Source organism: Protopterus annectens, chromosome 1.part2 (genome assembly GCF_019279795.1).
Source record: "Protopterus annectens isolate FY-2018-M chromosome 1.part2, PAN1.0, whole genome shotgun sequence".
NCBI classification, from domain to species: domain Eukaryota; kingdom Metazoa; phylum Chordata; order Ceratodontiformes; family Protopteridae; genus Protopterus; species Protopterus annectens.
In genome coordinates this window covers 573,950,355-573,962,543 of record NC_056727.1, presented here as the reverse complement: position 1 = coordinate 573,962,543, position 12,189 = coordinate 573,950,355, and positions in this window count along the sequence as shown.

Sequence of the window (12,189 nt, the reverse complement as noted above, 5' to 3'; positions counted from 1 at the left end):
TTCTTTTAACAGTGACACTTCTTGTCTTGTTTTATATTTTTCTCTATTCGTTACTTCCATGACAGTATTTGATTTCTCTCTTTCCTTTCCCTCACTGCCCTGTGTTCTTGAGGGAGAAATTTATCAGTTATTAATTTAGCTGCACAGTAATATAATCTGTTTACTTATATTATATTGCATTGATCTCTATGGACAGTCCTAATTACTGTGTTCATTTGTTTTATCAGACTTCTGACTTTTTGGGTTTTATTGATCTTCTGCAGTCTATTTCTTTCATTGATCTAAATATATCTATATCTGTTAAATCAAGCAACTCATATCTTAGCTCATTTTCTTCCAAACTGAGGGCACATCCCTTGATTTCCATTTCCTGTGGGCATTCTTTAGAAAGTTCTATACCATCTTCCTGTGGCACATTCCCTTCAATTTTATCCTGTGCCAACCGTCTCTCTGTCATATGGGAGCTCACTGGCCTATCACTCCTCAACATTGACTGCATCAGATTTTCCACAGTTTCTTTTTCCTCCCTTGCTAGCTAACCAGGTGAACATTTATACAGGTTTCCTGTGGAAGGCTCCAAAATATCTTCATATGGCACCTGACCAGTTGCTTCCTGTTCCACTGGTTTCCCCTTAATTTGGATATCCATTTCTCTATCCTGTTGTGGTACTTTCTGAATTAGATTTTCTACACTGAAACCTTCACTTTGCAGGTACTCCATAACCTCAGTTTCTATTTGTTTAGCTTCTCCATTATTAGTCTCCTTTTCTACATTTCCTCTTCGTCTTTCTTATTTTTTGTATTGTAAGGTATTCCATGTCCGTATTCCTTTGCCTGTACTTCTCTTTAAATATCTTTGGTGCTGCTCTTTTTGTATTGGTTAGTTTTGCTTTCTCCTTTGCATAAATATAACACCATATTAAATCTCTTTTTCTTTCCCATGTCCATATTTCTTCTTTAGATGTCTCCTGACTTCTTTAGATGTCTCCTGATCTTCCTGCTTCTTCTTACTTTGGGGACTTACTCCATCATGCTGTGACCTTGTCTGCCATGGGAGTAAGTTTTTCCAAATCCTTCACTTCGCAGGCACTCCATAACTTCAACTTCTATTTTTTAACTTCTACTTTACTAATTTTCTTTTCTACATTCCATCTTTGTAATATTTTTTATTGTGAAATTTTCCATATCCAGATGCTTTTGCTATTTCTCTTTGAATATATTTGGGGCTGCCTTTATATTGATTATTTTGGCTTTCTCCTTTGCATAAATATTGCACCATATCAGATTTCTCTTTCTTTTCCATGTCCATATTTCTTTTTTAAACTTTTTGCATATCTCTAGGTTTTATTGTTTATATTTTCACACTTCTTCAGATGCTTCTTTTTCCAAACAGATCAAAGTTTCTTGATCTATATACTGTTTTTTCACAAATCTGTTGCATTAATGAACACAAATTTTCATTTGAAGCTTCTTACAATTTTTCCTGTAGAGGTATTTTTCTTTCTTCTAATTTCTGTCATAATCATTTTGTATAGCTTGTGTCTGGAAATGTGGGGCTTTTTGCATAATAGTAACAATACATAATTTTTCTTATCAATACCACTTTATCATGTTTATGGCTTTTCTTTGGCCTGTCAGTTTTGTGATTTTTGTGGACTACTACTTCCTTCTACAATGGAGGGGGGGGCATCCTCCCCCTGGACATGGCCTGGCCCCATTATAGGAATGTTTCTGTACTTTGAGGATTCTACACTGTCATCTTTTCCAGTCCTGGCACCAGTGTGCCTACCAGGATAGGGTACTTTTTTATCCTGGGTCTTGTACACCCAACTCTCTTTTTTTAGTATTTAACCTACTTCTGTCCATGATATATGCTATATAAATGCAGTCTATATATCAGTGTTGTCTTGGGAAGATTTTGTGAAAAACAGAGTCCACCTCGCGAAGGTACTTACCATGACCTGAGGATGAATTCAATTTCAGCAATAATACTCTCCTTTCCTTGCTGATTTATCTCTCCATTCAGATTCAGGGAGCTGTAGCTGATGCGGAGGCAGATAAAGTCAATGCACAGTTTGTCACCCTCAATGCCTTTGTTAGCTCGTCCATGCGACTCATTTCATATGCAGCAGATGGAGTGAGTAGGGTGGCGGCTTCAGGTGTCTGTATTCGGAGACATTGGGAGACAGGTATGGATGCGTCTTTGCGATTTCTCGGAGCCCTTCAAGTCTTACTTTGTTAATGCTCCCTTTGATGGCTCATCTCTTTTTGGGCCTAAAGCCAGGTATGACCTTGTCTGCCATGGGAGTAAGTTTTTCCACACCTACCAGACCATTCCCAAAGGGTCAGAAAGGAAGTAGGAAAATGTGATTCAAAAAATCACAGAGATCTTACCAGGACACACCAGGTGGTAGTTCCCCCAGAGGCAGAGCAGAGAAAATAATGACCCCATCCTTGCGGCATAAGGAGGCTGCCAGAATCAGGGCTCTAGAGAATCTTTCTTTGGTAGACCTTTTCAGCATTCCTGAAGGAGTGCCCAACTGTTCACCTTTGGAGGCAGTCAGGGGGACGATTGTCATTGTACCTCAAAACCTGGCAAGAGATAAATGACAAATGGGTGCTGGACATAATATCCAGGGGATATGTGATTCCCTTCTCCTGCCCCACTCCCGTAAACAACTCAGTTCCAGACAGTCCATCTAGTCAAAAGGAACAAGCAATGTTAGAAATGTAAAAGTTGCTGAGAAAGAGTCAGCCAAGAAGTCCCCGCAGACCAGAGAGGATCTGGGACTTACTCAAGGTTCTTTTTAGTTCCAAAGAAAACAGGGGACTGGAGACCAATCTTGGATCTCAGCCAACTAAACAAATCGGCGAAGAAGACCAAGTTCCGGATGGTGACATTGCAGTCAACACTTCCATTCCAGGAAAAAGACAACTGGATATTTTCTATAGACCTTCAGGATCTGTACCATATCCTAATGCAAAAGTGATCCAGATGATTCTTGCACTTCTGGCTAGGAGCCAGTCACTTCCAGTTTTGAGCTCTGCCCTTTGGGCTCACTACAGCCCGCAGAGTGTTCAACAAATACATGGAAGTAGTGGCAGCTTACCCAATACACCAAGGATTCTAAGTGTTTCTGTATCTGGATGACTGGCTCATAACCACCCCACCAGGCATCTCTTGCTACAGGCCAGGGACTACACTTCAGCTTTGCTCCTCCCTGTGCATTACCATAAATTATGATAAATCTGCTCTAGAGCCATCTCAAAACTTAATATTTATAGGAACAGAGATAGATACAACCACTCTGATTGCAAGACTCCCTCACAACAGAGTGCTCAAATTTCACTTACATGTGAAACTCTTAATCAGGAAAACTGGAGCCACTGCAAAACAAGTGCTTCAGGTTCTGGGAAAGATGGCAGCATCTATTGTACTTCTTCCCATACCTTGCCTACATATGAGGATTCTTCAGTGGTTTCTTTCCACACAACTGTCAATCCTAGAATTACCAAATGTCCCACAAGATTCTACTAACCAGCTCCTGCAAGAAAGATCTCGAGTGGCGGATTCACTCTCCTTCAGCATCTCAAGGCTATCCCTTTATTTCCACTCAGTCCCAGGACACAGTGTCCATGGACACCTCCCAGATGGGGGGGGGGGCATTATCTATGCAAGACAGTCCAAGGCACCTGGCAGGAACATGAGGCTTACTTGCACATAAACATCCTAGAGATGAGGGTGGTGCTCTTGGCATTGCAAGCATTTCAGGACACTCTCCCTCTAGGAGCGAAAGCAGTTCAGTCACACAGTGTGTCAGTAGTCTGGTACATAAACAAACAAGGAGGAACCAGAATTTATCCCCTTTGTTGGGAAGATGTAAGGGTTTGGCAACAGGCAACGACCTCCAGCCATTTTCTGTTTGCAACACACATCCCGGGGAATCCAACGTGATTGCAGACAAATTGAGCAGGGACATGTTATGGCCGCACAAGTGGTCACTTAACCAGAAAGTTGCTGAAAAGATTTTCTGAAAATGGGGCCAGCCTTGCTGTGATCTCTTTGCATCACCTACCAACGCCAAGTGCAGCAGCTACTTTGCCCTGATCCCTCCCATGGGGGAGTCACCAAAGGATGCACATGTTCCCGATTGGCCTCCGGGACTCCTCTATGCTTTCCCTCCAATACCTCTGATTCCCAAGTTAATGCAGAAAGCAAGTTTGTTGGAGTCTGCGATAATCCTGATTGCACCCCGTTGACCTCATCAAATCTGTTTTCCCTTCCTACAGCCTCATCTTCTGGATGAACCATGGATTCTGGACCCAGCTCCAGACCTTCTTACGTATCCGTCGGGAATGGGACATCCCAGTCTACACAACCTCAAATTGACAGCTTGGCTGCTCCACTTCCCTTGATCACCAGGTTTCCTTTTCTCTCCTCACTGGTAAAACATATTTTGTTGTCCTCCCATAAAACTTCTACATGAACATTGTACAAGAGTAACTGGAATAGGTTTGTTATCATGGGTGAATGAAAATCAGATAGATCCCCTTTCTGCCCCCATACTTTCTATACTAGAATTCCTAGAGAAACTTTTTCATGAGGATGCTGCTGCTTTTGCTGTTAAAGTCCAGATGGCAGCAATTTCAGATTTTCATGCGGGAGAAAACGGCTCAACGATTATGTCTCACAGACTCTGTAAAGCCTTTTTGAAGGGAACAACAATGATTAGACCTCCATACAAAAACCCATCTTCTCCCTGGGATCTGAATGTTATATTAACAAACATCACCCCCCCCCCTTTGAACCTTTGGCCACGTGTGATGTAAAATTTCTGTCTTGGAAAACACTCTTTTTAGTGGCTATTACCTCAGCCAGAAAAGTTTCAGACTTGCAAGCCTTGTCAACCAACCCCCCCATACCTTATTTTTCATAAGGACAGTTTCTGTACGCACTAATCCTTCCTTTCTTCCAAAGGTTGTCAGAAAGTAACCTAAATCAATCTGTTGAGCTGCCAGTCTTCTTCCTGAAGTACCAGAACAAGGATGAATACTTTTTGCATTTTCTGGACGTTCATAGACACTTACGCTTTTACTTGCACAGAACATCAGGATTCAGGAAATAGGATCAACTCTTTATATCTTCTTCTGAAATTAGAAAAGGTCAACCAGTCACAAAAGTTACCCTATCTTGATGGCTTACTTTTTGTATATCCTACATCTATAACTCTAAAAACAGGACTCTTCCCTTTCCTGTTAAGGCACATTCCACTAGGTTAGTAGCTATATCTGCAGCTTTCCAAGCAAGGTTACCCTGGGATAATATCTGTGCTGCAGCTATGTGGACATGACCTCACACATTTATTACTCATTACAAACTGGATTTGGCCTCCAGGAGTAGAACCTCTTTTGGTTCTATGGTTGTGAGGAGTATTCTCCCTTGAGCCACTCAAGAGTCAGGTTGCTTGGGATGCGGTCCCATCACTGAGAATAAAGGTAAGATTGACAACAACACATAAAGAAGTTATGTACTTACCATAACGTTCCATGTGTTTTGTCCATCTTGACCTTTATTCTCACAACCCACCCTCCATACCCCCTTCCAAAACTCTTGGGAGACTGGGTAGATATTGGATTCATGGATCTCCATAGCCTCAGAAATACTACAACTGGCCCATTGAGAAATGTAGTTCCTGTGTGTATTATTTCATTTAAGACAAGTTTTTGCTCAGCTTATGTTTTCCGGATGGGCAAACAAGATCTGAGGAGGCTGGGGAACTGCATTATGGGTAGGGAAGGATGCCCACAAGCTTTGCTGAAAACCTCGAGCTTTTGAAAAGGCCAAGATGGATCTGACACATCGGATCCGACCCATCAGTGAGAATAAAGGTCAAGACAGACAACACACATGGAACGTTATGGTAAGTACACAACTTGTTTTTATGGAACTTAAGAAGAATTTAGGAGAAATTGATTTGCAGTAGTGAGGCTATATCAGAGGACCTTTAAAAGAAAATATAACAAAAGAGCGTAGACTTCTGAAGAAATTCATGAAATAATTTGATATGGAAGATGTGAATTCAGTAATAAGAACAGGACAGAATTTACATGTCAGTCTCCAAGGTACAATAACTGGGCTAGACGAGATACAAATTATATTTCATAGGAGTTTTGCATTTATTTGAAAGCCTCGACACATAGAATAACTATTTTAAATTATGCACCAATAAAAAACAGTGTAAAAATGCAGTTATGAAGTAAATATAAGACACTGGTGTTTTCCTACCTACTTGTTAAAAGAAAGGAGTTTAAGGAATGAATAGTGGAAATTATTCATGTTATTAGAGAAGACAGAAATGTCTTCAGAAGTTATAACTAGTTAGCAGAATAAAAGGAATATGGAATTTTAAAATGGGGTAGAATTAAAAGAGAAAAGGATATGGTTAAGAAATAGTAGGAATTACTTAGAGAGGCTGACATGTTAAAGGATTGCAAAATAAGGGGAATCTCACAAAACAAGAAGAGACGCAAATGCAGAGGGCTAAAGAGAAAATAAGGGAGTATTTGGATAATAAGCACAAGTTTAGAAAGACTGCTGTTAAGCAACTACTTATTGATAATAATGTCAGAGAACAAAAACTTTAGCACAATGCATTTTTGCAGCAGAAAGTAGAAAGGATTGTTGCCAAACTTAGGGAGCCTATAAATGAAAATAAACAGAGATCCTGTTGTGATTTTAGAGGTATTTTGGAATTTTTTTTTAAATTTGTATAAAGCAGAGAATTATGGAAATCAAGAAAGAGCACAAATGGAAATATTTACACAAGAATTAATTAATTATGCCAAGCACTGAGGTAAACGAGGCTCAACAACTAACAGTTACGAAAGTAGGGGATGATATAAAAATGGTGATGTATAATCAGTATTCAGGAAAGTCTCCAGGAACAGTTGGTATTCCTGTGAAAGTGTGAACGTTAGGAGGGAAGAATGTGATAAAGATCTGGAAGAGTTTGTTTAACTGTATTTTAAAAGGATGAAAAACAACAACATCTTGGAAAAAAACTGTGGTGGCTGTATTATCTATGGACAGTAAAAATCAATAGGACTCAGCTTGATAAAGACCCATTTCAATTTTAAACCATGAAAATAAAGGACTCAGAAATGCAAGGCTATAACTGGTATGGTAATCAAAAAGTTGGCTTTATTTGCAGGTATTGTCTCATTGTTGCAGAACATTTTGAGGCAGTTTCAAGTCTTTAAAGATGTAAAACTAATAAAGATGAAACAAAGGCTATAGACTTAAATTTCGTACCCACACATAGATTGTTTCAGCAGGACCAGATTTATGGGGGGAGAATAAGATGAAGTATTTAGGAGTATGGATTAAAAAGGCTTCTGTCAGCTAAGGATATGTGGGAGGAGACTAAAGAAAAGATAATACAAAAACTGAGAAACTAGAAGCTCCTGTTTATGTATATGAATAGTAAGATAAAAGCAGTGAAAATGTTTTTAGTCCCTTTAATTTTATAAACTGGTTGGGCATATTTTTATCAACCAGAGAAGTTATTGACATTAATTAATAAAGATTTGAATAAATTTGTCTGGGAGGGAAAGAAAGCTGAGTTTTGTGGATAAGTTTATCCTTCCACTAGAACAAGGTGGTTTAGGATTACCTGATTTGAAGGGATATTTTATAGCTACACATTTAAGGCTAATATACATAACACAAGCAGAAGGTTATAATTCAAAGTTGAACTCATTGGGGATATTCATTAAATGTAAGAGAAAGTGAGTTTTTGGATGCAGATACTACAATTATACAGAATATTATATTCATAAAGAAACAAAGTATTCTGTGAACTAAGCCAACACAGGAATGGAGATTTTACTAGCAGGGTTGGATGCAAATAGGATTCAGAAAATAGGCAAGAGGTCACTGGAATTTACTGGAGAAAACCGTCAATGGAACCAAGTTATTGTGAACAAATAACTAGAGAGGGAAAGATAGTAAAGTTGGATGAGGACAAGAAGACGTTTGGACTGCAGGCCAGAGACTGCCTTCCCTAGCAGGGACTGATAGCAGAGTATATGCAAAGAGAAAATGATTGGGGAATCTTAAGTGGATCTTGTCTGGTGGCATTTTTAATCAAATCTAGAACAGTAGCTGTGCTAAAAATGGGTAATTAGTCAGACATATAAAATAATGCATGGTAACTGTAAGAATCAATGAGAGGAGGTTAGAAAATATTGTGAAGAGAGAGTGGAAAATCAAGTTAGAAGAGAACAAAAGGAGGACATATGTATGGCTCCCAAGTATGCAACAAAGTCCAGAAGATTTAATATTTTTGGTTGGAAGTATGTAATAAGTATTTTTTATACCTCAAGCAGTCTTCACAGAATTTTTCCTTGTGTAGATATCAGACATTGGAGGTTTGATGGGGAAGAAAGGTGTAATTCTGAATATGTGCTTTGGGTATATTTTTAAAGTTCCCAATATAATACTCTGTAAAAATGTTGGGTGACCAAATGGCTGTAATTAAGGATATGATTTTTGAGCACGGAAACAGGATCTGAATTACCTAGACAAACTTACTGTTTAATTCTGCTGTCTGCTTCAAAAACAATTTCTAGAAAATGGAAATAGTGAATATTATGAAAGAGATAAAAGAACTGGCAGAGGGATCTTTAGAAAAGGGAAGGAAAAAATGATAGAAATAAATAGGAATTGTGGGAACAATACATGTAGAATAATGTTCAGGAGGAGGAAGGAGGTTTAAGGGAAGAGAGGAATGCAGCAGTTTATGTAATATGGAATTGATGAGTATTACAAAAAAGGAAAACGTGTGATGTATGTCTGTAAATGGAAAGGATGTTGGTATGGCTTGTTTTCTTTTCTGTTGATGTACGTTTTGCCTTTGTCTTTAGTGATAATTTAATAAAGATATTTAAAAATGTAATTTGAGCAGATTATAATTTGCAGATGAACAATTTGCTTGTATTAAAAAGGGTTCTGTTGGACCCATATAATTACTTTTTAACTAGTATTATGAGGGAAAAATCAGCTGCAAACTACAACTTATTTTGAAAAAGTTTGTCACTTCCATCCCAATCATAAACAGTGTTTTTCAGGTTTCTTGTTCCACCCTCCTCAGTTTGCAACAATGTACTAACCTGTAGGGCCATCTTTAAATCCCTAAGATGGAATACAGTAACCAGACCCCCACCCCGTTGAGTATATGATAAAAACATCAAAAGAAGAGCAAGCCATGCCAACTTTTTAAATTTGAAATACCTTAAATCTCCTGTAGTGGTGGTCCATAGGATAAATGAAAATGAGACTTTAATAACATACCTGTATTGTATCCATATGGCTTTTTAATTCCCATAATTTTTTTACGTTTTGCTTTTTAATTCTGTTTGAGTACCGTAAGGGCAATAAAGTCAAACTCCACTAGCTGTACACATGCTATGTTTTGACCTTTTTTCTAACTTTGACAGTACAGCATACATGAATTGTTTGGCTTTACTTAAGAAACACAGAGTTTAAAACCAAACCTGATGTCCATAACTTACCTGCAAAATAGCCCAAATAACATCCAAACCAAAGGGCAAAAAGTTTAAACAAGCAAACTTTTCAGTAAAAACTGCAAGAAAGATCCCACCAAGCTGGGCTCTTCATTGTCTAATATCTTAAACCTCCTATAGGGGAGGCCAGTGGGGTATATGCATATGATCCCTTTATGACATATCTATGTTTTAGCTACATTGTCACTGAATGCCCATAACGTTTTTCATTTTTGGTTTTTAAGTCTTTTTGGTTACATTCAGACCATTATAGTCAAACTCCACTAGCTGTAGACAAGGCATGTTTTGGACTTTCTGACCTTGTCAGCACAGTATAAGTGGATTGTTTGGCTATTGTAGAAAAATACAGAGCTTAAAACCAAGTGTAATGTCCATAAGTATTAAAGTACATACAAAATGTCCCAAATAACATCCAAACCAAAGGATGAAAAGGTCACACAGACTAGCCATCCAGTAAAAACTGCAAGACCCACCCAACCAAGCTTTGATCTTCACTGTGTAATACATTAAACCTCATGTAGGGTAGGTATACTGCTAAGTATATACACAATCATAAAGCACATTTGAGGAATAAGTGGTGGTCATTTGAATTAGTTAGCCCTTAGAAATCCATTTTATGCAGAAATAATTTGTTAAACAAGTGTTATGTGGCTGAGAAGAAGCAGTGTTATAATGACGACCCAGCCTGAAGAGGAACCAACCAGAGGCACTGGACATGCTGATATGTCAGTTTGGTGTGGTTAGTATAACACTTCATGCTGGAGCACACAGGCATGTCTAGAAATGGAGATTCTGTGAGCTTGGAGTATACGTACATGTACAGTTTTTTAAACAAAATATGTTTAACAGCAGTTATGACAGGTTACATTGTGCAGCAGAAGCAGTAGTACAGACACACTCGTATAACATTCTGGCTTCATGGTGATGTACAAATTAACAGGCAAGAATAGTTTTACTTGGACAACAGCAGCACTACTTTTTAAACTTTTATTTATTTATGTGTGTGCTTATTTAGTCATTTTGTGTTTTTGTTTGTTGGTTTACTGGGTTAGTGCACTGATCAAAACTGACGATTTTCAGACACAAAGTGGATAAAGTACAGCAGACTTTGTTCAGGGTTTCAATAAAATAAACATTATTCAAGGATATACTTGGCAATATACTAGTTAATACAAAGCTAATGAATTTTTTTTTCTTTTTACAGTGAATGAGTGTGGAAGATAACTGTGTACATCACCAGGGCCGGTGTTGACACTTGCTGGGGGCCCTCCTATACACTTCCAGTCAAAGTATCACTGCCACTCAAACAGGCTTTTAATTCATGCTGCAAATTTTAGGAGTAGTATGTGCAGACTGATCTGTAACCATGATGCTGTAACATTGCTACAGGCCTGTGTACCACATATTGTTGGCCCACCTCACAGAGGGACATTTACAGTGACTGACATTCAGTTGCAATAATGTTACATTACGACAAGACTATGCAGAGGTACATCCTTAGGTGAAATAGTGTCCTAATGCAGAGGACTCCATGATACCCCCCACTACCTACTGTTTCTCTCTCACACACACACACACACACACACACACACACACACACACACACACACACACACATCCGCCAGTCCTCCCTCCTGTCTTCTCCTATCTCTGGTCCCCCACCATGAAGATTACTTTTTTCTTCCTTTTCTCACCTTTTGCCTTACTGTTCACCTTTCTTTTTTTTTTTTTCTTTCACAAGCCATGGGCCTAGTCTTTTTTCAGTAACCTTTTAGTCCAATGATGGTGTGAACAAAAATATGATTAAGGAAAAAAAAAATAACTGCTACTGTTTAATTTTACTTTTCATTGCATCCTTTCAACACATCCTAACTTCCCAAGACAGCACAGTACTCTATAGTAAATATGCTCTTAAGTACATTTTAGAGCATTTTCCTAACCTTTTGAGCCTGTGAAGGCCTAAACAAAAATCATGAATAAGAGAAGAAATTCTGTCTTATTTTTCCATTCAGGGAAGAAATAAGTTGTTCCCAGGGCTTAATGTTCAAACCTGACAAAAACTATGAAGACAAATGTTTGAAAAGATACATAAATGCTAGCTAGGAATACTGCATACCCCCCCCCCCCCCCAAAAAAAAAAAAAAGACAGTTATCATTTGTGCATCCCTCTGGTGTTAGACTGGGATTAAAGCAAAGACAGAAATGCCACAGTGATGTATTTCAATTGACTGCTGTCATACATATACGTAGTGTGTGTCCTCACATCTACCTCCAAAAGGATACCACCTGTATATGTGCTTGATGTTTAATTATGAGGAAAGTGAAAAAAATAATGATCACTGTAAATGTATTCCATCTGGTTTCCCATAGAGAACACATTGCTCCTACACAAGCTGTAGTGACCTTTTTTGCACACCTACACACCTCTGAGGTCTGTCAGAGAAGTAAAATAAATAATGACCACACTGTCCCCACCCCCAGCACAAGCTATAGTTACCTCCTGTGCACACCCCTGAGGTTTGGTTGTGATTAAATTTAAAGATATAATGACCAGACTGTCCCTAGACCACACACAAGCTACAGCAACCTTCTGTACACACCTCT